Source organism: Peromyscus leucopus, chromosome 2 (genome assembly GCF_004664715.2).
Source record: "Peromyscus leucopus breed LL Stock chromosome 2, UCI_PerLeu_2.1, whole genome shotgun sequence".
Lineage (NCBI taxonomy): Eukaryota > Metazoa > Chordata > Mammalia > Rodentia > Cricetidae > Peromyscus > Peromyscus leucopus.
Genome location: NC_051064.1, coordinates 99,443,475 through 99,471,435, shown reverse-complemented (window position 1 = coordinate 99,471,435; position 27,961 = coordinate 99,443,475). Strand labels below are relative to the sequence as shown.

Here is a 27,961-nt window from a genome sequence, read left to right as displayed (position 1 = left end):
GGATGAATGGGTAAAAGCTTGAGGGGCGGGGTGAGGGTGACGAGCTCTGCACACGTGATCAGAGGTGCTCCTGCTGACTGGTTCCACAGATAGGAAGCTACTTCTAGAAACATTGACAGGGCAAGGGAGAACGCCGCCGGAGAGCCCAGCTGCAGGGAGGAGAGAGGAGGGGAGTGGACAGAAAGGGATGGGAGGGACTAAAGAAGGGATCGGTTACGTGGGGAGCCTTTGGTAGTTAACACCCGGGACCTGCCCCAGCTCAGACTCTCATTCCTCAGAATAGCTGGCTCCAGTCCCAGCCATGCTCGCCGCCGCGGGCTCCCTGGTGGCCGCCTTCTGGGCAGCGCTCCATCTCCGGACTCTGCTGCTCGCTGCCTTCACCTTCCTGTTCCTGGCTGACTATCTCAAAAACCGGCGCCCCAAGAACTACCCGCCGGGGCCGAGGGGTCTGCCCTTCGTGGGCTGCATATTCCAGTTGGACTTTGAGAAGCCCCACCTATCAATACAGCCGGTAGGATGGGCGAGGGGTGCCTACCTGGGTTCTGACGTAATCCTGAGCTAAAGGAACAGAGGACATTTGGAGACTAGGACAGAAGACCAGGTTCAAAGGCTGATGATGGCAACTTGCTGTCCGGAACCCAAAACCTGTGTCCTCGTTTAAGAAATACGCAGTTCCATTTTCAAATAGTTGGAGATTTTCTTACCCTTGTGTGAAGGGCTTTCGTTGTAACTCTGATATTGTCAGAGAACTCACTGTGTATGATTTTAATTAAGTCCAGGTGCATTGAAGGCATGATAATATACCTTGATAAATAAGCCTTGCCAATTTCAGAAGTGCGTGGGAAGGTGGTATGTCTGCTTACTTAAAGTGCCTGTAGAGGAAAAAAAAGTGTGTTTTTCTCTTGATTGGAGTTTTCTACAAGTATTAGTTGTCTGTTACTCATTCCTGTTTGGTCCTTCTACATCCTTGCTGACTGCTCACCTACTGATTTTATCAGCTCCAGAGAAAAATGCACTGAAATCTCAAGCTCCACTGGGAGTCTGTCTGTCTTTCCACTCAGTTCTGGGAGCTCTCCCCCTTGTATTGGAAAGACTGTTATGGGTACATAGGACACATGTAAGACTGGCAGCTCTTTCTGGTGAATGACCATCTTACCATGTAATGTGCCTCTTTATCCACAGTCATTTTCTTTGCTTAGATAGTCAGATACTCCGGCCATGTTTGATTATCCCTGTCACTTTCCATTACATGTGAAGATTGTCCATGTCGGATTATTTATCGCTATTTAGGGGTTTAAGCCTGTACTTTTTCTTCCTTTTTCCCCATATCTTTTCTTCCATTTTCCTTTCCTTGTGTGTTTCTTGGACACTTTCTGAGTAGATGCCTTTTCATTCATCTTCTCTCTCTTTACACCTATTTTTATTGTCCTCCAGTCACTGCTCTGTGTTGGTCAACACTCCCATGCAGCTCCTGAGACTTTGCTAACACCATTTCCATGTGAAGTGAAGCAGCTACAAACAGGAAGGAGCCTTCTCCCTTCTGGGACACACTCCTCAGGTGTTGTCCCCACACACTGAGACCCACATCAGACACTTCAGTGTCCAGTGCTGCTGGAACTCAAAGGCAGAGGAGTCTGTTGTCTTTGCCCCTTACTCACCCTCCATTGCTGTCTTTTTTCTGATCTTTTAAGTTCAGTTTCCTTTCTGACCTCAATCACTTTCTTTCTCCATTCCTTCAGAGGAGGCCATGGAAGAAGGTGACTTCTTCACTGTGCCCTCCTCAGACTGCTTTTCCCCTCCATTCCCATACTGTCTTTCTGGATGGCAGGACACTAGTTTGAAGATCTACTGCACTTAACATTTTTAAATGTTTTCCCACTTCATTCTCACCTTTGTGGCTTCTGCATAAGTGATGGATTATTTTCTCTCTGCTTTCAAGAGATTTTCAGTTTGTACTTTCTATACTGATTGTGGTGATTTTGCTTAATTAAGCTTGTGGCTTTATGCTGTTGGTTTCTTCATGGCATGCTTGTATTTTGACAGACTAGAAAGTTGCAACCATTCTTCAAGAATTTTCTCATTTACACTTTGTCTTTCATGTTTTTTGGGGACAACTGTTTACTGAGGCACAACTGTGATGACTCTGATGCTGGGTCTTCCCGTTTGCCTTCTGCTTTCTCTGTGCAGTACAGGGTGGACCTGTTTCTCACATTACTAGACTCCTCTTCTAAAGCACACCCCCTAATTTATAAATAGTTGTGATTACTTTATTATTCGTTCTGTTGACATATTTATCATAACACTGAATCTAAGGTTTGTAGATTTGGAAACAGATACAGAAAATATCATCAATTTTCTCCTAAATCACACATGTGGTAAGAATCAGAATCCAGATTCAAGCAGTTCAGATGCCTCTCAATCCAATGTTTTGAGCCCCAATTTGTTGCAAAAACCCTTCAAATGTCTTAACTGAAACCAAGAGAGTCCACTTAATACTTCTGTCTACTTAATGCTTTTGGTGGTGAAACTTCACGACCTAAATGATCCTTGCCTAAAAGGTAAGTCCTAAAAGCAGCGTTGCTTTCTATCTAATTTTTCTCCTAGTAGATATTTCTTCCAGGAGTCTACCACTGATCCTGGTCCTCTCAGGCACTTTCTAGCTTTCCCTCATCAAATAATTGATTGCTCCCTGGCAACAATAAGGACTGCTTTGACTTGCATGTTGCATAAGATTGTGAACTTCTTGAAGTTGAGCCCTGACCTTTGGCTGGCTGTTCTCTAGTAAAACCTTTGTTCTGGTGGTTGAGGACTTTGAATTCCCTACCACTTGGCCCTGACCTTTGGCTGGCTGTTCTCTAGTAAAACCTTTGTTCTGGTGGGACTGGATAGCCCCCATGCTTCTGCACATTCTCATTTTTTTGGATCTGTACTGCATGATATCACAGTAAGAGTATTTTGACCTTCACACTATATATGTTTGCTGATAACCTCACCATTTAATACTTGGTTAAAGCACCATTTCCCTTTACATGTTTTTCCTCTTCATCTTAGTTTCTAACAGGACTATAGCAGATGTCATCTCAGGCTATGCATTGTACATTTTTCTGCACAGTCAGCATCTCTCAGAAGACAGCCAATGAAACTGTTACTCTGAAGAGGAATTAATATACAAAGGAGTGTACACAACTGTGCATAAATGAGTTAATGTGCATTATAGTGAAGAGCAGATATATACTCGGACATTTCAAGGGATACTGTGGTGTTCTATACAGTCTAAAAACCACTGTTATCAAGCTTTGTTTCTTATGCCCACAGATTTACTTTATGTTTCTTTATTGAACAGGAAATGATTGTCCATCTTAAAAGAAATGTATACTACGTTGGTTAGTTTTAGTCAACTTGACAAAGCATAGATATTACCTGGGAAAGAGGGAACCTAAGTTGAGCAGTTGTCTCCATCAGATTACCATGTGGGACATTTGCTTATGGTTGTCAATTAATATAGGAGAGCACAGTCCACTGAGATGATGCCATTCCTGAACTTGATGATAGAATATAACTTGTAAAATTAAACACTTTCTTCCCAAATTGCTTTTAGTCAGTTTTTTATCACAGCAACAGAAAGAAAACTAAGACATGTACGTATTAAAAGAAACAGATAAGAACACAATTTAGCAAAAGATAGAACTACTTCTCTGCATACCAGGCCATTAGCAACTACACTTATGCACACATACACTAACCCACTCAGAAGTAATTTCATAACTTGTTCATCTATATTTCCATATTTGATCATAATAAAAATAAAGTTATAATCCAGGCAGTGGTGGTGCACACCTTTAATCCCAGCACTCGGGAGGCAAAGGCAGGCAGATCTCTGTGAGTCTGAGGCCAGCCTGGGCTACAGAGTGAGTTCCAGGAAAAGCACCAAAACTGCACAGACAAACCCTGTCTTGAGAAACCAAAATAATAATAATAATATTAATAATAATAATAATAATATAAAAATAAAGTTATAATGCTGCTGTTCCTGGAAATTCTCCATGTTAGTGGGTGTGTTCTACTTATCAAAAGAGAAAAAAATGAGTATCACATACAAAAATGCTTAAGAGATGCAAACAAGTTACTATTACAAAAAATGTAATAACCATGAAGTTCAAAAGAAAAGGCAGGGGTTCAGTTAGCAAAGTGTTCACCATGCAGCAATGGGAATATGAGTTCAGTTCCCAGAACCTACAAGAGTGTGGTATGTTAGCCTGCCTTAATAAACTCAGGGACAGGAAGGCAAAGACAGGCAAAGCCCCTAAGTTCATTGGCCAGCCTGCCTAGCCTGCTCAATGCTAATGAAATACACTGACTCAAACAAGCACATAAACAAACAAACAAGGTGAGCAGCTCTTGAAAACAATACCTGGGGTTGACCTCTCTCTCCTCTCTCTCTCTCTCTCTCTCTCTCTCTCTCTCTCTCTCTCTCTCTCTCTTCTCTCTCTCTCTTACACACACACACACACACACACACACACACACACACACACACATCTGAAAGAAAAATGCTAAACATGCAGTTCTTGTTCTTGTACCAATTAGGAAAATACACACACACACACACACACACACACACACACACACACACACACACTGACACATACACAGAGCTGTAAGGATTCAGGTTAACAGATTTGCTCATATATCACTAGTGAGAGAGGGAATTGGATGCCATTTTTTCTTTTCTCCCCTAGATGCCCTTTTCTGTTGCTTCTAAAGGACTTCAATAGAATCGTTGTGTCATTTGTCTTCATGGATCATTTATCTCACTAATCCTTAGCTTCTACTTTCTCTTTATTCAAAGCATGCACTCTGCCCCATTTTGTTCTTCAGCAATCTACTTGGAGATTTAGTTCTGCTATTAAATTTTCTGTCTCCTATTTCTTTTGTTAAATTCTATATCTCTTATTTCAACCCATTGTTGTTTATTTTCCTATTGTTATTTTCAAATTTTAACCCCGTTTTACCCCTCTGAGCCACCTTTAAAAGAACAGCTCTGTTTTAATTTTTCAAATGACTTACTCGGTATGCAGTGAAAACTATGCTCTGCCTTCCTTATGTCATATGCCCAAATGTCTTCTCAGTCATTCAATACACATGAAACAATTGGCAGACAGAGCTGGCACAGTTGAGAATTGTAAGGGTCAGGACCTGCCTATCTTCACTTGTTTCACAACAAGATAAAACTTATTGATCCACTTGTGTTGAACTAGAAACGTACATGGGCAGAGAGTTGGTAAAGATGGAAAGAACATTGACCTTAGTGCCTAGTCTCAGATGCTAGATTCCTCTCCAGTACTAGTAGAGAATCTATATGGTACACATTGCTACTTAGGATGCACTTAAGCCATATTTTATAAGTTGCTCCCAAAACTTCTTTGTTGAGTTTGAAAGTTAGTCAATAAATTCTTATATATGCTAAAGACTTGCCTACACATTGGTCAAGATGAAATTAATTTTTTTCCTTGTTTCTACATATCTATTACTGGCATCTCTTAAAGGAAAAGGCATACACTTGTTGGCTCTGCATTAGGATCTAGAGACGACAGATTGTGCTACAACTTAATGAAGTTAGCAAAGACTCTGGATAAGGAACAAAGGAAGTACAGAGTCTAAGGCTCTATCTATAATATTGGTACAAGATCCTGTCATGAGACCAAATCATTACATTTGCTTTGACAGGGTCCACAAAGGTCCAAGGCTTTGTGATTGATATGATAGGACACAAGTAAATGAAGGTAAGAGTAGGACAGAGGACCACAGATGCCTTGAGTAATTGAACCCTTCCGTTTGGTACCACTGACAAGATTCAGGATGACAAAAAAAGCAGAGTGGGTCAACACAGGGCTGATTTGTAAACACACGGGTGGAAGGATCTTTGAAAATGATCACACACTCTCATCCACCTTTGCAACACCTTGTGTGTTCTGCATCTTTGTGGGTGTTCTCATTCTCTCCAGCTCCCTATTCTTGCTCTCCAAACTCTGTCCCCTACACCTCCAAGCCTGGTCCCCACTCCAAGTCCTGTAGAAATCCAAAGGTCATATTTTTCTACAGATGTACATAACGTTTGCCAGAGTCCCTCTACCAGGCAGGGGCCTTTTTGTTGGCTACATTACTTCATTTGCAACTTGTTTCCTCTTTAGAAAGATGATGAAAATTCTAACTATGGTAGAATAGTTAAAAGAATGAAGGAAAGCATAAAGCATACTGAGTACCCACTCAGTGAGTGTGGCCATCTGGGGACTGTTGGGTTCTTGTCCTGGCTATTACCAGGCATTTGTATCCCCAGGCCTTTGAACACAGAGCTCATTCATTTCTCAGAGATGCAGTGGGTGGATGGGTGCCTGGAACTAAACAAAGTGTTTCTCATAGTGCCACTCTCATTCTTCCCCACAGAACTCTTTGAAGGGGAAGTAATTTTTACTCTTTCGTAACTGGGGGTTTGAGATTTGGAAGAGAGTACCTGCCCCAAGAGTCCAGTTAGTGATCCATAGACCCTACATGCTTATATTGCCTGTGGGGTGAGGGGCCCTCTCTCCAAGCATTTAAGTTTAGCCCTAATGTTGGTGGAAACTCTGTGAGACAAAGTGGGTCATAAGGAGCTGCCTGCCCTCTGGGCTTTCAGGATCTAAGCTAGTATATTGAAGAAGAACCTTAGTAAGCCATTCTAAGAAATGAGACAGATTTTTGTCCTTATCTTGAATTACATTTTTTAGCTTTTCATAGTTTACTGGCTTTAGGGAAGCCTTATGGAGGCCTGCCATGAGGCAAGTGATAAATCTATCCCTGGCTAGAGACCTGTCCTGGGTGTTATAATCCCAATGTGGGTCCTGATAAAGAATCACCTCAGCCCCTGGAAGGTACGCGGGGTTGGCTTAGTGAACTTCATCTGCATGTGTCCTTGCCTGCTCCCAAACTGGCCTACAATCCTCAGGAAGTAGGTTATTAGCAAGTATCATATGTACATCATGAAAGGTGAGACTATAAGATTGGGAAATATATTGGAATTGTTTAATAAAGGAAGCAGAATTAGAGGTATACTAACCCAGTTTCTTTTCTATCTGAGAGAGTTCTACAAGAGAGAATGGGACATGAACCTTAACCAGTCCATCCACCCTGGCCACCTCTTGCAAAGGGATAATGGTTGGCAGGTTAGAATGGTTGGGGTCAGACCCTTTAGCATTCCTAGAACAGATAGTGGGAGGTGTGAGGGTTGGAGCCAGAGTCGGGCCTTTGGGAGCGTCCAGTACCAAAGAAGAGGAGGAAGCCAGAGGAGGAGCCTGTAGGGGCAGGTGCCCTGGGAGCAGGAGTAGGAGTGGGAAGTCAGATAGGTGGAGGGTCATTTGCAGGGTCCAGAGTCAGAGATTCTGGAGTCAGATGTTCACCCGGTTCAGGGTGCACAGCTAAGAGCACGTGGGCAGGAGAGAAGGAATTGAGAAGAGAAGGTTTAGAGCTTAGATAGAAAAAAGCCTGAATATAAGGCAACTCTTTCCATTTGCCTGTTCACTGGTAGTAGTTAGATAATTCCTGTAAAATACTGAGGTCTAAGGAACTGCTCAGTGGCCATTTTTTGTTATTTTCTAAGGCATATTTGTGTCATTTCTTAGTACAGAGGTGGACAAGCTTAGAAGTCTTTAAGTAAGGCATTAAGCTGAGAGGTTTTAGAGCTTCCAGAAGGCATCCTAGGGGAGAGGTGGGACTGGTGGGGTTGGAAGCCTTATTTCCCTGTCTGCAGCACAGAGAAAAAATAAAATAAAAAATGTGGTCCAAGGTCCAAGCCTCAGGCGTCCCTGAGGCAAAGGATGGATCTGTAAACAAGCACAAACCACCACAACGCTTCGTCAAGCGGGGCCGGGGGCCAAGGCATGCGCAGGTGGGGATCCCCTGGAGTCCAACAGCATTTACTACTTCACCAAGCAAGAGAATGTGTCGACCTTACACAGCCTGAGTACGCAGCCTGAAGATGGGGTTCAGACAGTGAGAATTATATCTCAAACTGCAGACATGGGAGATGGCTAGAAATTTTAGCCTGTGATAGGGACCGACTGTAGCCAGGGAAGGTCATGGCTAGGGGTACCCCCAGTCTCAGGGACACCAGAGGGACGCTGGACATTCGATGGTCATTCCCACAGGTACAGAGACTGTTGACACTGGTTGGGGGCGGGACTCACCAATTGCAGCAGTTGGTGTCGTGTGCAGGAATCCAGAGACCAGGCAAATGGAAAGTAGACTGTCCTGGATGGAGCAGAACTTGGGCACAGGTTCCCAGGTGCAGAGCACTAGAAGGGCCTGCTTTGCATGCCACCAAATTTTGGTTTTATGCAGCACTTTTATCCTGTGAGGAAAAGTCACAAAACACAACAGAGGCCACTATCAAGAGTTTTATTAGGAGGAGAGAAGAACAGGATATGATCAGGCCTGTGGGAAAGACACATGAGGAGGAGGGGGAGGGTACATGGCATTCACCTTTTAAGGACTACTCCACGCATGCACACATGGGCCCACGTGACTACTCTACACATGTGCATAGATTACGTGATCACGCTGCACACAAATTACGTGCCCATGCAGTGCATCGATTACATAGGACATACGACCCCGAAATGAGTAGGCGGAAATGAGTAAGTGTCTTGGCAGGGCATTCGCGATTATGGGGGCATGGCTAGAATCCCTATCATACATCACTCAACATCTTCAGAAATGTCTCCCCTGCTATCTTCAACCCTTTATTGTATTCTTCATATCCAGCAAGGTTTGGGGATGGCACATCTCCTTTGCTTAAACTGATGCTGGATATTGTAATTGACTAAGGATTCCATGGTTGCTGTATCAGACTTGTATACATACATCTCTATCTTTTTTTGGACTGATGTCCTTTATTCTCTGCCTCACTGGGTGCCAAAATGTTTCAGTTACAGCCTTTGATGTCTTTGAAACACTTACATCTTCTTGAGTTAGTCTAGGAACAAGTTGATGCTCATTTGGTTCATGTTGCTAGGTACATGAATGAAAGATTTATGAGGCAATTTCTAATCCTGAAATAAGTTGGAGTTTGGTGGAGAGGAAAAAGAAATCAAGAACATTCCAATTACACCATAGTACCTCTTCTATATGCAAATGCACAGAGTTCTCTTAGTGTTTATCCCATTAGTCATACATGTACATCTCATGTCTAACATGTATTGATGAGTGTGGGGTTTTATTTTCTGATTAAACAGACAGCTTGATCTACTAGGAAGTCCATATAATCTGTACCAGCATCAAAGCTATTCACCCCCTCCTTGGCCTTTGTCAGGTCAAATGTGTCACATGTCTCCTTTCATTAAATTTCAAGATGCTCCAGATTAAGATTTTGCTTCTTTGTTGAAACATGTCCTTATGTTCTCTTCTGGCTTGATATGTGGTAGGTACATAGTCAATTCATACAGACTTATATTAATGAACTTTTATAGAGTAAATTTTTTTCCAGATGTGAATTTGAATTTAGTGCAATGGAGGAAAACACAATTTCAAAAACATTTCCACAGACAAAGGTACATCTCCCCACTCACAGGAACCTCTCAACATGAATCCCATTAACTACACACATGCTGGCCATCCCCGGAGGCACAAACACAGGCACACTTAACTGAAACTATTGATATATTTTTCAGTTTGTGAAGAAATATGGCAACATTTTTAGCCTGAATCTTGGTGACATTACTTCCGTGGTCATAACTGGATTGCCCTTAATCAAAGAAGTCTTTACTCACATGGAACAAAACATTTTGAACCGCCCTGTCACTCTTATCCGAGAGCGTATCTCTAATAACAATGGTAAGTTTATTGAGCATCATGGAGTGTTTATTATAGTGTTTATGATGTGTTAAAAGTACCTGTCTCTAACTTTCCAACACTCCCATAAACCAATCTCATCATGAATTGCCATATTAAAAAGAAGTGGAATGTCACATTTCCTGAAGGAAAACACCCATCAGAGGACATAACAATGTCATCCCTAATAGACATTGAGAGAAACCACATGTCTTGCAAAAACTAACTCTAAATATGTTGGTGAGGAAGAACCATAGCATCCAACCACAGCCAAACATACTGTGTTCTTACTTCCGTTTTTCCATGCCAACCCTCTGTCCTAGGAAAAGAGGTGTAAGTCACCCTCCTCTTTTTGCCACCCTTCTTATTTATGGCTTCTTCTACTACATTATTAAAGCCATGCAACATAGGGATCTACAGCCTTCCTGATAGGATTAGACTAGAATAGTGTGAGTACTTAATATTGTTATTAAATCAAGTTGCATGTTCTAAAATTGAAAGCAGAACTTCAAGTGTACTAACCTATTAAGACATCAGTTTTAGACATTTCCTAATTACTCTTTGAGGCAATCAATCATTAATTGTACATAATTAACTATGTTATCTGTTATAGGAAACACGGTGCTAATCTTGAGTGATTAACAATGCACATAGTAGATTAAAATTTCCATTTTATATAACATATACTCCATCAAATGAAAAATGCTGAGCCAATTAGCTAATTAAAACCACACTAGACCACAATGGTAAGGGGAGAAGGCATTTATCAGTATCAAAGTTCTACTGGGATTCAGGTAAAAACTTCTATAAGTAAGGACACTCATTTAATAACATTGAAAAATAGTCAATGGGAACAGAATACCCATGAAATAACAAGAACGATTGGGGCCTCAAGAAACTGAAAGATGTCCAGTGTGGAAAGCATAGTATGTAAAGGAAAATTAAGTGGATACAAACTGATGATCTTGTCTAGGAAGAGCGAGCCCAGATCTTGGTTTTCATCCTAACAGCAAGAATGATGTTGAGTAGAAAAGATCACACACTGCACATTCTGAGGCTCATTTAGGTTCTCAGTCAGAAATCAGGAGAAAAACAGTATGAAATTATCATTGTAGGTTAGAAAAAGTGGGATTTTGAAAATTCAGTCAAGAAAAGATAGTTGATTAGACCAGGATGGTGACACTGAAGACACATGGACTGACACCACTCAAGAGAGAAACCACATGAAATAATAACCTAGACAGATGGCAAGAGAATGAGACTCATGGGGGACTGCCAGGGATGGCTCCTCCAAGAATGGGTGATGCAGAGAGGAACAATGACAGGTGACAAGGTAGTGACAATGGTGCTAGCTTCTGTTGGGAGTTTCAGGAATAATAATAATTTCTGTCCCAGGTGTGCTGAGTCTAAATGCCTTTAACTGGCAAAGCCAAGAGTGTACATCTTCTGTAACTGTCAGTAGAGGATATTTAAATTGTAGAAATAATAAGATTTCCTAAATAGAATATGCAGTGAGCAAAGAGTAGGCTAGTCTTGAAAAACTCCTATGTTTCAAAAGTTGGCAGAAGAAAACAAGCTGGAAGAGGTGGGAAATTTGTGGCAAAGAATTAGGACAAAAATCCAGAATAGCAGGATCCCAGGTGCTACCAGGAAAGGGTTTCAGGAAGGAAGTGACTGAGTTGCTGAAAGACCAGGCTGGTGATGATGAAAGGGTCCCCTGATGATGTGTGGGGATCAGAGAGACCAAGGCTTATGTTTAAAGAGTTGAAGATTTCTCTGAAAGTTAAGAAATTGGCTTGCACATGACATTGAATGTGCCATGAAATAGGTGATAAAGGCTGGACACACTGGAATGTTCATCTCTTGTTCTTTCTGTGTGGAATATTCATGCTTCTTTCCTTATTGATTCATTTTTTTCATCTTTTAAAGCTTGTATTGACTAGGAACTCTCGTACAGAGCTTTTCTTAACTCTTTAATTTATGTGCATTGTCTTATCCTTTAGTCCATTCCTGTTATTCAACTTAACACAACTAAGTAGATTTTTGTGTTAACATTGGCGCCAAAGGACAGGAATTTGAACACTTGGTTGTCAAACAACTATGCTCCCTTGAAAAGTTTAATTTATTATGTATTCCTCATGTCTTTGCAGCAGTGGGAATGGACCTGTTGCTGGTTGGTAATAAACATGCAGAGTTCCTAAGAGAAGTGGATCATGTAATACATAAGAAGTATCGGTGTGTAATGTTGCAAATTCCCCAAGACATGTTAGCAATCATGCTTCTTGCTTTGGGTTATTCTCTCTAGACAGCTGTCAAGCTCCTTATTGGCCCTTCTCCTTCCATCATACCCACGCCCAGTTTCTCAGGTAATTTTAGATCAGAATCACAATGCTATAACCCTGAATCTCTTCTTTCCAGGGTTGGTCTTCTCCAGTGGCCAGACATGGAAGGAACAAAGAAGGTTCGCCCTGATGACACTGAGGAACTTTGGATTGGGAAAGAAGAGCTTAGAACAATGCATGCAGGAGGAAGCCCGACACCTTGTGGAGGCCATAGAAGAGGAGGGAGGTGGGCATTTCACAGGAAGGTGCTGGGGGTTGTGGCCCTTTCATTCATTGAACAGATTCTAACTAAGTGTCTAAGTGCTTGTCCTGGGCCCTGCACTATGCTGAGTACTGAGAATTGGGCAGTGAATGTGTAGCCATAACTCTGTTCTAGGAGTTCTGCAGCTAAGCACAAAAATAGTGAATAGACATACTGCTGCACTTAAGACCTAGTCATCAGTCTGACTTCCTATGTATTAACAGAGTCCTTGGAGAATGTCAGCCCTATGTAGTATGCTCTGATCAGAGCCTCTTACATGATTCACTACAATGTGTTTCCTGTCATATCAAGTTAATTTAGTATAGGAAACAGAAACAAATGAATAACCTTGAAGAATTCATGTCTCCCTCTCACCTCCAGGACAGCCTTTCAACCCTCACTTTAATATCAACAATGCAGTTTCCAATGTCATTTGCTCTGTTACCTTTGGGGAGCGCTTTGAGTACCAGGACAGTCAATTCCAAGAGATGCTGAGGCTGCTGGATGAGGCCACATGTTTGGAGGCATCAATTGGGTGCCAGGTAAGCACTCTTCTTTGCATATCTTTACAGAGTGGGGCATTTTAAAGTTAATATTTAAAATTTTAAATATTGAGTTTGATCCAAATATATTTCAAATCCACCTCTTGACGTTGATGTTTTTGTTAATAAAGAAACAATATATACAAAATATTTTGAACATTTATTTGAACTATTTTAATATTTATATTGGTCTATATACATGCATATGAGAATGCTGGTAACTTTTGCAGAAGGGAGATGCTATTGTTGACTTAGACTCTCTTTTCCCCTGCCACTTTCTTTCTGCCTCAGAGTCACCTCCTGGAGGAACTTTCTAGCACATCACCTTGTTTTGAGATTCATCTTTGTACAATGTTCCTTGTTATTTGCCGACTAGCAGTACACTGGCTGAATGTGTTGTTGTTTTATCCCAAGTTATATAAAAAAAAGTTGTTCCTAGGTGTAGGGTGTTATGAATAATACTTCCATATCAGTGTCCATGTGACACCCTCATTTGTCTTATATTTGCATCTGGATATCTGCAAGATAACTAAAGACTCAGAAGTATGCACTGTCCCCATACCCATCAATGCAATGCTGTCAGTCTAACACTAGAGATTATAAACCTTTGAGGTTCAAATGTCACCTCCAACTATGCCCCATTTTCCATGACTACTTCTTATAGCCACTCAAATACTCTCCACGGCTTGTTGGTCTGCCAGCCACACCCATGTGAGAAGTTGTAGGGTGACAGTTGTAGGGTGGAATTAGCCACAAGTGCTTGATTTCATCTGCTAGTCCTGCTGCAGTAGTTCCCTAACTACTTTGGGGTATACGCATTTGAGGATGTGTGTAGGTGTATGTTTGTGTGTTTTTTTCAACATTTTTATGACATTTTATTTAGTGTGCATACATGTACAAGTATACATTGTTTACATGTGTGGGTGCACACAGGTCAGAGAATAACTTTAAGGAGCAGGTTCTCTCCTTCCATCATGTGTGTACCAGGAATGTAAGAGAGAGAGAGAGAGAGAGAGAGAGAGAGAGAGAGAGAGAGAGAGAGAGAGAGAGGAGGGAGGGAGGGAGGGAGGGAGGGGAGGGGAGGGAGAGAACACCTTTTTATTTACAATTGTTTTGATTTCTTAATTGTTCCCTTTATGTAATATCATTATCATTTCCTACTCTTTAGATTTAAAATCTGTTTTAGCAGATATCAGAAATTGTTTCCTTTCTTTGATTCTTAATTTGTGGTTATCTTTACCAGTAAGATGTATTTCATAGAGACAACACAAACTTTGATCTAGGTTTTGTGTCTCCTTTTGGTTTGTTGGAGCCTTTTACATTTAAGATGATTATTGGACCATGCCAACTAACTACTTGGCTAGATTATTTATACATTACTTTCTTCCCTATTACTACTAGGGGTTGCTTGTTTCTGTATTAGACACAATGGATTCTTCCCTTGCTCTCATTTGCTCAACCATTCTTCACATGAAATTTATTTTTTCCTGTGTTCTCATAATTGGGATTCTTTTTCTTCTGTGTATAATATTCCATTAGTCACCTTGGGTATTTCTCGCTTAGTACCCCTGAATTGCCTTGGTTTGCACTTTTCCTGAAATGTCCATGTTTCTTCATCAGTTTTAAAAGATAGAAATTCTGGGTATAGGGTTTATGGTTGGCAGTTACTAACTTTCAGAGAATAATCTGTGCCATCTCAAGCTTTCTTGGCTTGAGGATTGATGAGCAATTTGATATTCTAATTTTTATGACTTCGCATGTGAGTTGATGTATTTCCTTACAGCTTTTGTATTTTTTGGCATCTTTAGCATATCACGGAGGCACTTTCCTCTGGCCTGTTTACTTAAGGGTCTAAATACCTCTTCTATTGGAAAAATCTATTTTTATCTCTAGATTTGGAGAAATGTTTACTGTAAATGCATTGAATTGATTCTCTATATACTTATTGTTTATCCCAGATCCTTGGTTTCTTATCTGGGATCCTGGGGTCTTGTGGCTACTTACATTTAGTTTCTGACTGTATCTCTGAGTTCTAAGACATTGTGGTTATGCTCATTATTTTCCCTAATAGATATTTGAGTGAAGTATGTCCTCAACATTTTGCACCATTCCTGATAGATAGTCTTCTGCGTAGTTTAATCTATTGGTGATGGTTGTTACCATTTGTTTCTGATTCACTGAGCTATTAATTTTCAACATTTCTGTTTTTTTTTTTAAATCAAAACCTTAGTTCCCTTGCAGCATGTGTCTTCTATTTTGCCGACTTTCCCCTTTCTATTGTTGACTTTCTTCTCAAGGTCCTTTATTGAATTCATTTGCTTGCTTATGTCCTCCAAGTCATGGATCATTTTTACTAGAAAACTTTTGTAACTTTTATGTAGCATTGTATTTGTTTCAGTATCTTTGAGTTCATTAGTTCAGGAGTTTGTGATTTTTAGTGGCATCCTCCTGGCTTGTATTTCCACATTTCTTGTGTTTCAGTGTTACACTTTACACTCTCTTGGACATCTCTTCTGGAGTGTGTGGAGATAGCAGTTGTGGATGTTTTAACTTTACCATGCTTTGGGTACATAATGGTTCCAGGGAGAATGAATTTGAAACACAGATGCTAGTCCTTCAAAAGTTCATTTTCTCTTTAAGACCTTCTGTTTCTATGTATCGACTTCTCTATAATGCACCCCAAAATGGATTTATTCTCACTTATCCCCACATTCATTTTCTCTTCAAGTTCAGGGATGCCCTCACCAAAAATGGAGAAATTAATTAGCATGACTTATAGGTATAAAAATAGGCATAAAGAATGAGATGAGTTGCACTTATTGTCTACATTATTTCTGTGTTTTAACTCTTAGTCGTGGTAGTTTGAAGCTCAGCAGTTCCATTGCTTTCCTTCTAGTAAGCAGAGCCAAGGAAGTCAGGGGAGTTCAGTGAGTACCAGACTCACTTCTGGGTGTGGGTATCAAGGGGGAAAAATCTTAGAAGAGAGCAAAGAGATGGCAGAGAATGATAATAAACAGTTTTAGAATGACTGATTACATCAGGTGCTGTCATAGACAACTGCAAAAGTCCATTCATTTTTCATTATGCTCCTCTACATATAAAATGATGTAATATGATGTCTGCAAGCAGGTACAGAGTTGTGCAAACAAATATAGATAGTAGTCCACCAGACTTCTGTGGAATACTTTGTGTGTCTCATGCCATTCAGTGTTCAGATACAGGCCCCATTAGCATGCTGTGTATTAGCAATCTACTTTTCAATAATACTAACATTATTAATATTGTTATTATAACTGCTACAACTTATACCCAGGAGGTAGCAGGTGTAAAAATCACACCCATGTCTGTCTGATTCTTAATCTTGTTGATTTTGCATTGTGTTATGTTATCTGTTCACTATGAATTTTATTAAAACATCATTTAAAATTCACTTTACTTCAGTTAAGATTGCAGTCTTACCATATGAGATTAAAACACGCTGGAGACACCAGGATGTACAGTTACCTGCACAATACATGTTATTGGTAATTTCCCTGAGGGAAAGTAAGTCATGACAGAGAACTTGAAAGGTGAAAAGATGCCTGTCATTTAAGAATAATCAGGCAAGGGATCTCCAAGGAGACTTGACCACTGCCTTCACAGAGTGAAGGGCAAGGTTTATAACAACTGCAGGAACACTTTTTAGGCACAAATGAATGGCGCCTACTAGGGCCTAACCCAGAAACCCCCTCAGTTTGATCTCAAAGGTCGCTGTGGTTGGAGTGTTTAGAGAAACTGAGGCAACGATGAAGATCTGGGGATTCCCTCTCCTCTCGGTAGGACTTACACTTAAAAAGCGCTATGTCTGACTCTGAGTCTATGGACAGTCCTTGAATATTGAAAGTCACAGAGTCAAACATGTGGTCACGTTGATGAATATTCTTTCTGGAAACTGTATGCAAAAATAAGTTGTAAAGGCGTTGATTAGTGTCATCAATAAAAATGTGAATGCTATCCCAACATCCAGAAAGAAATGATGTTGTGTAGCAGGTAACAGGCAGTTGAGCTAGTAAGAAGTGGTCTAAAGCTCAGTATACTTTAGGTGAAATGTTTGTCAGGTAAATGAAAGGGAAAAACAGAAGCTGGCCTCACAATTTCACAGTAAGAAATAATGGAAAGACAAGACTCTATCTTGAAACATTGTAAAAGTGGCACCATGGCATCTCCATGACTGTCTTATTTTCCCAATCAGCTCTACAACATTTTTTCCATGGATAATGAAATATCTTCCTGGATCACACCAAACAGTTTCAGAAACTGGGGAAAACTGAAATTGTTTGTTTCTGATATTATTGACAATCACCGCAAAGACTGGGACCCAGATGAGCCGAGAGATTCATTGATGCTTTCCTCAAGGAAATGACAAAGGTGGGGAAGATGTCATTGCCTCTTCTTCTTAAAGACAATGTAGTGGCTTAGTCATTTTCAAATGCTCATGCAGCAGGCTGCCACACCATTAGTGCTTTAAACATGACACAGGTTTATTCTCTTGCAGTGCTTCAGCATCTTTTCCTCCTGTGGCCGCACAGGGTTCTTTTAAAGACCATGGAAAACTATATGACCCTGTCTTTCCAAGTCCTAGAGCTAATAGCATTTTTTGTTTGTTTGTTTGTTTGCTTGTTTGTTTGTTTTTCAAGACAAGGTTTCTTTTTGTAGCCCTGGCTGTCTTGGAACTTGCTCTGTACACCAGCTGCCTCGAACTCACAGAGATCCACCTGCCTCTTCCTCGTGAGTTCTGGGATTAAAGACGAGCACCACTATACCTGGCTATCAGGGATTGATCTTTTGCTTTGGTTTCTTCCTCTATTTCAATGCTCAAACTGTAGCATCTCTTTTCCTCTGTCTATTTGGTTGTGATCCTCAAGTACCTTCTCATAAGGATAGTTCAAGATAATTGTCCCCTTTCAAATTAATCAGCATGCTTTTCATGGCAGAGTATATTTTGGATTATCAAGTAGCATATGAAGGTTCCAAAAATGAAGATAGACATCCTTATATATCAATGCTTCACATACCCATGTGAGTGAAAATTAGTAGTAATATTAACTCAAGAGTGTCATTAGAAATAAAGGGTTCCCTGCCTGTAAATGACAGATACTTCCCTTTTATACCCTCCTTGCCTTTTACCCTTTATTTATGAAGGGAATTATAGACAAAGTAAAAGTAGCAATTAAACATCAGAGCTCTGTTTCTGATGAGTTGATCTAAGGCCAATTATTCACTCGCTCTCAGCCCCAACTGCAAGACACAGGCAAAGTTCAACTGATGGCTGGAGTTTAACTTCAAGGTCTGCTTGGGGCATCTGCCTTCCCATGATTTCTTATAAACACCATCCAATCATACACAAGCAGACCGAAAGCAGCTGAATGGATGTATTTGATACTTTTGCATCTTGTGACAACAACAAGCAGAAACAATTTAAGATGTTGAGTGTTTATTTTGTTGCATATTTTCAAGGGGTATTGGTCCATCATGAAGGAGAATGAATGGGAAAAAGATGTGGTGGAGCCTGTTTATGTCATGGTAGATCAGGAAGCTGAAGCTAGCCTGGACCCAGGACTTGGATGCAACCACAGGAATTCCACTTCTGGTGACTGACTTCCTCCACTTGGCCCCCACCTGCCAATGTTCCAGAATGTCCTAAAATATTCCCAGCAGCTAGGAATCAAATATTCAAAATTTGAGCCTGTAGGGATCAGTATAGATTCAAATTATAACACTTGTTAATGCTCTGGCCTCAACAGACTCCTGGCAAATACACATCACTGAATCCTTTCTGTGAGCTTTGACACATTAGATTATGAATTCCCTTTCTGCCTAGGGGCACAATAGTAAATTTCTTCCTTTGTACTATCATAGTTCATCTTCCTGGCATAGTATCAATAGAAGCATCATTTTATCCCTAGAAAAAAAGGGGGCAAATTATTCACTATATGGAGTGCAGTTTTGAGACCATCAACATTATGAGCAATATAAACAATGATGTTAATAGAGAAAGTAAGTGAAGATGGAATTACATCCCAAAGAACAGTTGATGGAATCAGCAAGGTTTTGCCTATGAAAGATTTATGGGGAGATCAAAGAATTAATAAACAAAAAATTCACTTGATTCCTTCTGGGATCAGCAAAAACATTTGTAGAGTATTTGATATGTGCCTGTTGTATCTTCTACAGTTGATATGACATATTAAAATATGTATGTTGTTCTCTTCATATAAACTGAAGCAATAAACATGAAGTAAACCTCTTATATCATATAAGACTTAGCGATATGGCTGATACTGGAAGCCAAATATGTGTGTGTGTGTGTTTATCCTGTTCTGTTCCCATCTTGCTAAAGCTTTTCCAAAAACATACTCACAAGGAAATTGTTGTCTTGATATTCATCCACCCATGTACCAGCTGTTTTAGTTCAGCCTCCAGGACGTGGAGCATGAAAATATATGAGGTATAATATACATGAGGTATAAAATCCTAAGGAGATCAAAGTAATATCATTTCAAATGAGTCCTTCTGAACTCATTCCCCAGGGTGAAGAAGATCTTATGTGTCAATATCTTTGCACCAGGAGCACGATATTGCTCATGATAAAGCTGCTGGCTGAGGAGGTCAAGGGGAATATCACTTTAAATGACCGCTTCCAAATTTGTTCCCCAGAGTCAGAACCTGTTGTGTTGAGATAATCACAAACCATCTGACTAAACAAGTACACGTTGTCTTTTCCAGTATCCAGACAAGACTACAAGTTTCAATGAAGAAAACCTCATCTGCAGCACTCTGGACCTCTTTTTTGCTGGAACAGAGACAACATCCACAACCCTACGCTGGGCTCTGCTCTACATGGCCCTCTACCCAGAAGTCCAAGGTGAGCACGTGGTGAATGCACCTGGGCAAAGCAGATTTCTGAGAGCTATGCCTTGGATAGGGTCAGAAGATAGCATGGTGGAGTGGGAAAAGGGGGACAGCTGTGAAACAATGAGCACTGGGGAATTGGCATGTACTCTACATGTTCTGTCAGGATTGAGATGGGTCCCAAGGGTGCCGACATTTACAAAGTGCATCCGTTCCTGTCCTTCTTCCATTTCACTAAGTCCTCCCATTTTACCCTGAATTCTGTCCAAACTCTTTATTCTGGTATTCTATGCACTGTGATGTCACCTTCCTCTTTGCCTTTTTAGCCTGAACCCCATCCACCCTGTATGGTGCCCCTCCTATACCCTTTGTCCTCTCTTGGCCCTGTCCTTATTCTTCTTATTCTTGCCTCCAAGCCATTAAATCAAGAGTGTTCTATCACTGCCCATTCTAGAAGAATCCTTTCAGGTCCTAACTCCCTAAGTCATCTCAAATTCCTCGATTAATTTTATGACTGGAGAATTACTGTCATTTTCTTCCAGTGGTGATCAGATGTTCCTCCATGACTGTCCTTGACACATTGTTCCTGTCTTCACTGACTGGCATTCATCAGGGAGAGTAGTGCATCCTATCGCTTTTATTCCTTTGGATTCTAGGAAAGTTTAACAATTTGAGGATAGGAACATTTCCTATTATAGAACATTGTTTTTGTTGCTGTTTGTTTTGTGTTTTCAAATTGTGGGTAACAGTTATACATGAGGTATAAAATCAATTTAGTAGATACAGGCCAAGGCTTTTGCCTTAAGATGAAATTTGAATAGAGAAAATCAGTGTGCTTCCCATGTGGTAAGGAAAAATTTGTTTATAGAGCTATCACCCGTGTGTGTGTGTGTGTGTGGTGTGTGTGTGTGTGTGTGTGTGTGTGTGGAAGCATAGCCAGCTGCAAGTATCATTCCTCAGGAACCATCCACTTTTTGAGACAGCATCTCTCATCACCTGGAACTACACTCTCTAGCCACTAATCCCAGGGATCTGTCTGCACCACCTCCTATGGTGCCCTGGGATTAGAAGTACATGGCACTACACCCAGCTCTTTTACATGAAGTATAAGAATGCAACTCTGGTCCTCAAGCTTGCATGGCAATCCCTTTACTGACTGAGCTATCCTCCATGCCCAAATAATTTTCTTTCTTAATCAAAATGCATGTATGTACCTCTATTTGTGTATATGCATCTTAAGTTTCAATTGAAATACATATGTACCTGAAGAATAATCTTTAAGTTTAAAGCTACTGAGTTAGAATACAGACTTGACCTGTAGAATAATAGCTTCGAAATATCAATGGATTTACATGAAGAATTACACACATTTATTTTGCAATATGCATAATAGTCAAGAGATAGGACTGGCTAGACTGTTCACTGTTCACAAATAGATGCATGAGCTAGAGAAGCTCTTCAGCTGGAGGGAACGAAGTTCTGATGGTGCCGAGCAATGGATGAGCTATCAGAACACTGTGCTAAGTTAAATAACCAGTCACAAAATCACATGAACGGTTCTATCCAACTCAAATGGGCTATGTTGAATAGTTAAATCTCTATACAAAGATGACTGAATGGAATGGGGTGGAACCAGAAATTGTTTAATGTCACAGAGTTTCAGTTTTGAAAGAAGGAAAAAGTTCTGGCCATTGCTTGTACAACAATAAGAACACACTTAACATTATTGAACTGTACAATTAAAAATGCTAACAAGAGCTTTAGCTGGTGGCACCCAACATTAGTCAAAATACTTGAGAGCCTGAAGCTGGACTGTCACAAGTTGGAGGTTATTTGGCTACATATAAAGAACATAGCCCTGAAGTTGTTATTGTGACAAGTTTTATGTTAAATATATATTACCTCCAATTAATTTTTATATAGACAGTAGTGCACGTGATACACATTCATTCATCTCTCTCTCTCTCTCTCTCTCTCTCTCTCTCTCTCTCTCTCTCTCTCTCTCTCTCTCTCTCAGCAGGACCTTGTAATAGGCTTGCTGTTACACATTCCCCTTAATTTGTTGCTGAGTTGAAACTAAAGGAAGCTCACCTCTCTATGAGTGGGCACCCTGAGGACTCTTCCCCTGGAAGGGAAGAGGAAAAGGAAGGAAGCAGACACTGTCTTAACAGGCCTTTCTCCAAAGATAAAACTCATGTTTATTTGCAATTTTTATTTTTTGTTGTTGTTGTTGTTGTTTTTTCAAGAAAAGGTTTCTCTGTGTAGCCCAGGTTCCCTCCATAAACCAAGATGTCCTTGAACTCAAAGATCTGCCTGACTCTGCCTTCCTAGTGCTGGAGATAAGGGCATGAGCCACCACGACTGGCTGTCTATTTGTATTTTACTGGCAGAATTTAGTTATGGTCATTTTGGTCATTTACTGGCAAAGGAATCCAGGAATATCATTTTTAGATGGATAACTGTTTAATCTCTATTAGCATATTGGAAGACAGGTAACAACCATTTTCATTTGTTCTTATGATTCTATCTGTTCATATATATTTCAAAACATCCTTAAGATAAGGCACAGTTATTCCCATTAATCAGATATGAAAATTAATTATAAAGGATCTCATTAGCAATGTTGTGCAGCAACTTCTTGCTACCAACTGGCCATGCTAATGTATCTCCTTGAGAAATTGGAGTCTACAGATGTGCTGTGGTCTAAATGTTCACTTAATTCTCTATGAATCCACTTGTTGCAACTTAATTACTTGCACTATGGTGTTGGGGGTGATTAGTCCTATGAAGGGAATTATTGCCTTTAAAAAGAGGTAGCAGAGAAGCCAGGGAGACAGCTCAGAAGGTAAAGAATATTGCCACCTAGCCATTTGTCATAAGTACAGTTCTCAAAACCTACATAGTAGAAGAAGACAAAAAACTCCCACAGCTGTCCTCTGATTTCCACTCTTGCCATGAGACACCTTCACCTGACAGAAATACACTATTCTAAAAAGCATTATCTTTTTTTAAAAAGAAGTACTAGAGAGACTGCTTTCTTCCTATGACATGAGGACTAGTGAAACTTTCTCATCTATGAGATGGAAAATTGTTCATAGCAGATGAGAAAAGTCTTGGTGCCCTACTTTTAGCATCCCCAGGCTCTAAGACTATGAAACATGAATGTGAGTTGTTTATAATCTGCTTTGTGAAAGGGACTTACTCGTACCACACTAGGTACTGCTCTGATATTAGCCATGCTGATCATAGCTATTCAGTTCGAGAAAATTAGGATTATGTTGTAGGTTCACAGAAAATCACAGAATTGGTGATTTTTATTTTAAATCAATCCTTTGAAGGGGTAAGGAAACTTCTTTACTGCTAGGTCACTAAAATGAAATAAAAGCAAGTAAGATTTCAAAGACAACTTCTATATTGTTAGAAGAAATAATTAAATTTGAAAATTAATGAGATTTCCTGTTTTCTTTCAGAAAAAGTGCAGGCTGAGATTGACAGAGTGATCGGCCAGAAGAGACAGGCAAGCCTGGCCGACCGAGAGTCCATGCCCTATACCAATGCCGTCCTCCATGAGGTGCAGAGGATGGGCAACATTGTCCCTTGAATGTTCCCAGGGAAGTGACAATGGACACCAATTTGCATGGATTCCACTTGCCAAAGGTAACTATGCCCTCCCAGCCTCAGATAGCTTAGTCCATTTTTTACATCATCCTAAACCTAAACTAAAGGTTGACACATAGGTTGACACATATTCCTGTCTCAAGAGATCATTTAAATTGTGCAGAGAGTATACCTGCTAAAATACTGGTTTCCCCCATACATCTAACAGAAATTTACAGATATAATGGGGAAAGAAGACTCCTGGTCAAATGTGTGTAGGTAAAGCCTTTATTTGCTAAAGGCATCTTAGCATCTTCCTATGCTAATGTGGGCTCACAACAATCAGCAGTTCTCTGCTAGATGTTGCTTGAGGAAGCAGTTCTCAAGACCAAGGGGCTACACAGGGTTTCCTGATACTTACACCCTCCATGCCCCAAATTGGTTACAATCCCTTCTGCTTTTCTTTTCACCATGGATTATCAGAAGTCAAAATTTTCTTGGCTGTGACAAAATACCCAAGATTTCAGTTCAGCATGGCAAGAAGAGGTGAAAGAAACACCAGATCGCATAATGGTGGTGGCCAGGAAACAGAGAGACAGCCTACAGGAGGTGTTTTTGCCCCCACTTCCACCTTTTTTGTTTCATACAGGTTGTCAGCCTCTAGGATGGTGCTATCCATAGTCAGGGTAGATCGGCTACCATTGGCTCATTATCTCTGTAAATGTTTTCACAGATTCTAGCATGAGATGATGCAAACACACTACAGAGTATGTAATGAAAATGATGTGTAATCGTGTTCATGCACACCTCCACTGTTAGTTGTTAGCTGCAGATGTGGGTCTAAGATAGCAAGGGGGCAGCCTGCACTAAGGTGGTTCTTGGAATTGGGAATGGACATGACAAAATCAAGAGAGATTGGAAGAGTGGATAACGTCACTGATAAAGTGGATGAGCCAGTGTGAGGTAAAGAGACACTCTGGGGAGTCCAGGTACATGTCAGCGGAGCATGATAGACTGAACTTGCTTACTCTGCTTCCTTGATGTGCCCCTAACCCTGAAGACTGGTTCAAGAGTCCTCCATACTCAGGGCTAAGAATGGAAAAGCAGAGATGAAAGACTCATCATTTCCTTTAATAGACCTGCCAAGGTCCTCACTGTAAGAAATGGCTGAGTTGGTCTTTATTTCTGCCGGCCTCATTATTCTTCCTTGGATACTAACATGTCTCTTCCTAGAACTGTACAGACTTCTTCCTATAGACTTGTGTTCAGCATAAAAAGCAACTTAATGAACTGGAAAATCCCCTGAAGGCACTCACAGTTATTGTAAATTTATCTAGATAAAGGAGAGGTACTGAGTAGGGAGAGTCATGCATGAGAGCTCAAGAACTATCTACCTCTTTACCTTGCAGGCCTATTCCATATATCAAGCCTTGACTCTTTGCTATCATTTCTAGGGTACCATGCTTCTAACCAACCTAACTGCACTACACAGGGACCCCAAAGAGTGGGCCACCCCAGAAACCTTCAATCCAGAGCACTTTTTGGAGAACGGGCAATTTAAGAAGAGAGAGTCCTTTCTGCCATTCTCAATGGGTGAGTTGCAATAAGCAGGAGAGTTCAGAGCTCCACTGTAGCCATTCCCTGCTCTCGTTTCCCATAGTCCTCTGGTTTAATGAAAATATCTCCAGATGGCCCAATGTGACTCCATTTGCTTTTGGTTGCAATCCTGCATTCTCTGGCCTTGGTGCTGCTTCAGACCCACCCTAATTCTTACCCTGTCTTGCCTTAGCTGGGTGTTTCAGATTGTTTCATTGTTTTCCAAGCACTAAGAATAGAGACCTATACTCTGTCCCCTCTTCACTAAGGTGGATATGTGCCACCTTCATAAGACTATCTAGGGATGCACTCTCACAGGGGAATGGAGTTGATTTGAAATGCAATGATGAGGAGAAATGGGAGAATGGTTGCCTACTCAAAATAATGGAAACATGAAATGATAATTGTAAATAGCATTTACTTGACTGGATTGAGTTCTGTCTTATCCAGGAACTCCTTGAATAGGTAAGTCTTTTGTGCCTTTCTATTAGTTTTGTCTCTAACGTTATAAACTATGGCTTTAAAATAAAAAGTCATACAATTTTCCACGCCATGTATGCTATTGTGTGAATTCAGAGCCATGTGTTGACTTTGTATCATTTGGGATGGGCGTGCCCTTGGCATGCCCTGGTTTGTTGTTGTCTCTGCAGGTGGCAGATCTCAAGTTCATAGACTTCACTCTTGGTATTTCCATCTGGGACCTTTAGTTTACTGTTGTTACATACACTCACTTATAACTAAGAAGAGCTTGATTACTAAATCATAGCGTGACTGCTGTGTCTGCGCAGTCTGACTTCCATCTACATTGTTACTGTCACACACTTAATAAAACTATAAATATAGACTCTTATCTTCGTTTATTCCTTATTTATTCTTTTCTTTTTGTTTTTTTTTTTTTTATTGAAAATAGATTTTTCTCTTATACAATGCATCCTGACCACAGTTTCCTCTCCCTCCATTCCTCCCAGCTCCTCTCCATCACCTCTTTCCCCAAGATCTACTCCCCATCCTTAAATACATGTACCTAAGGCAGGTCTTTAAGCATGCCCCTGATAGGATATCTGGAACCTGGAGGTGTTATTTTCCTTGATTCTGGTCCCTATGAGGTAGTGACATTCTTTCACCACACACTTACAACAAATGCTCTGTCTCTTATTCTTTTCTTTTTCCACTAAAAATGTATATTTAGAAAGAATGGAAGCTAGTAGCAAGTTACTTAAGGTAGCTGACATGGTAGCTCAGCTGGTAAATTGGTTGTCTTACGAGCATTACTATTTCGGATTTGATCCTAGAACCTGACAGAACGCTGTGTATGTCAACATATTCTTGCAATCCTGATGCTGACTGACCAGAGACAAAAAGACCCTGGGACTCACTGGCACATCAGCGTAGCCTGATTAGCAGTGACACTGTCTCAAAAACAAATACATACATAAATAAATAAAGTGGATGACACTTGAGGATAAACACCCACAGCTGGCAACTAACTTCTACAAATTTGTGGACAAACATGTCTACACAAATGTGGGCTTAAAGATGGATGAGAGACTATGCAAAACTCTGCAGGGCTGTTGGGATGCATGGTGAGGATGTCCACTGAGGGAGAGAACAGTGGCATGCTAGGGTTGTCCTGGACCATCAGACACCACTGGTGTGAACCCAGGTATTCAATAGAGAGACTAACATATAGGTACAGAAATGAATATTGATACAAATACATATGTCAATGCACACACTTAGATATAAACACCAGGTGCATGTGTGTATGACATGAGGTGACCTACAGCAATGGCTTCCACAGTTGTGAGAATGCCTCTTGCCAGGTCTTACCTTCCACATATCAGTAGTCAATGCAATGAACCAGGAAACTTGGGAAAATGACAATTTCCTGGGCTGGCAAAGTGAAAACACAAGTGTGGGACATATTATTGGGCCAAGGTCAGGAAATGCCTCCTTGAATGGGGTTTCAATGGTCAGCAAGAAGTTAGACATAACCAGCAAGACACAAAGTCTAAGGTCAGCTCAGTATTTACAGTGTGAAGTTGGGGACACCAGTCCCTCCATGCACTAAAGTCAGCTGAGAAAGTGACTCATCTTCTGTTTTTGTCCTGCAGGAAAGAGAGTTTGCTTGGGAGAACAATTGGCCAGGTCTGAGCTGTTCATATTCTTCACTGCTCTCATACAAAAGTTTACCTTCCAGCCGCCCATCAATGAGAAGCTGAGCCTGAAGTTCAGAATGGGCCTGACCCTTTCCCCAGTCAGTCACCGCCTCTGTGCTATCCCCAGACTGTGATGCTGGTGAAGGAAAGAGAAAAGAGTACAGAGAGAGATGGTGTGTGCCCTGAAGCTGCTGGACCTTGCTCACATGAGAGGAGAGCAATGTCAAAGAATGAAGGTGATTCAAAAAATATTGAAAAAATTGGACTAAGAAAATTGAATTAAATTTCTGGACTGTTGACCCCTAGTTTGGTGGTGGGCAAATCACTTATGAGCTCAATGGCATATCTTTTTATCTAAAAGTTGCAAGGAGAATGATGATTCCTCTCATAAAGAGAATGTACTGAAAATGAATTTCTGAATTAAAAATGCTAAGTGCATCACGATTCGCAGCTCAAGAGGTGTGCCTTCAATTTGCCTTCTTCCTCCTTTCCTAGACATGCGTTTGTTTCTGGCCCATTGAAATGTTGTTTAAAGTGGTGCAAAGAGAGAATAAGGATCAGAGCTGAGTTTCTGGCTGCATCCACAGGAAAAGGCCATGAAGACTTTTGCAAATGACAGATGTGTCCCTCACATGTAGCTCTGTCTCCAAGTATCCTGGAAAGCATCCATTTGAGTTTCCTCTATTGAGACTTTTTTTTAAATTTAGATCTGTACTCCACTTTTAAATTTTT

General features: G+C 40.6%; 1 pseudogene; it reads left to right on the top strand.

Annotated features, from left to right (window-relative positions):
* The first annotated feature begins 139 nt into the window (after positions 1-139).
* On the top strand, positions 140-27,685 carry LOC114681991 (annotated as a pseudogene).
* The last annotated feature ends 276 nt before the right edge of the window (positions 27,686-27,961 follow it).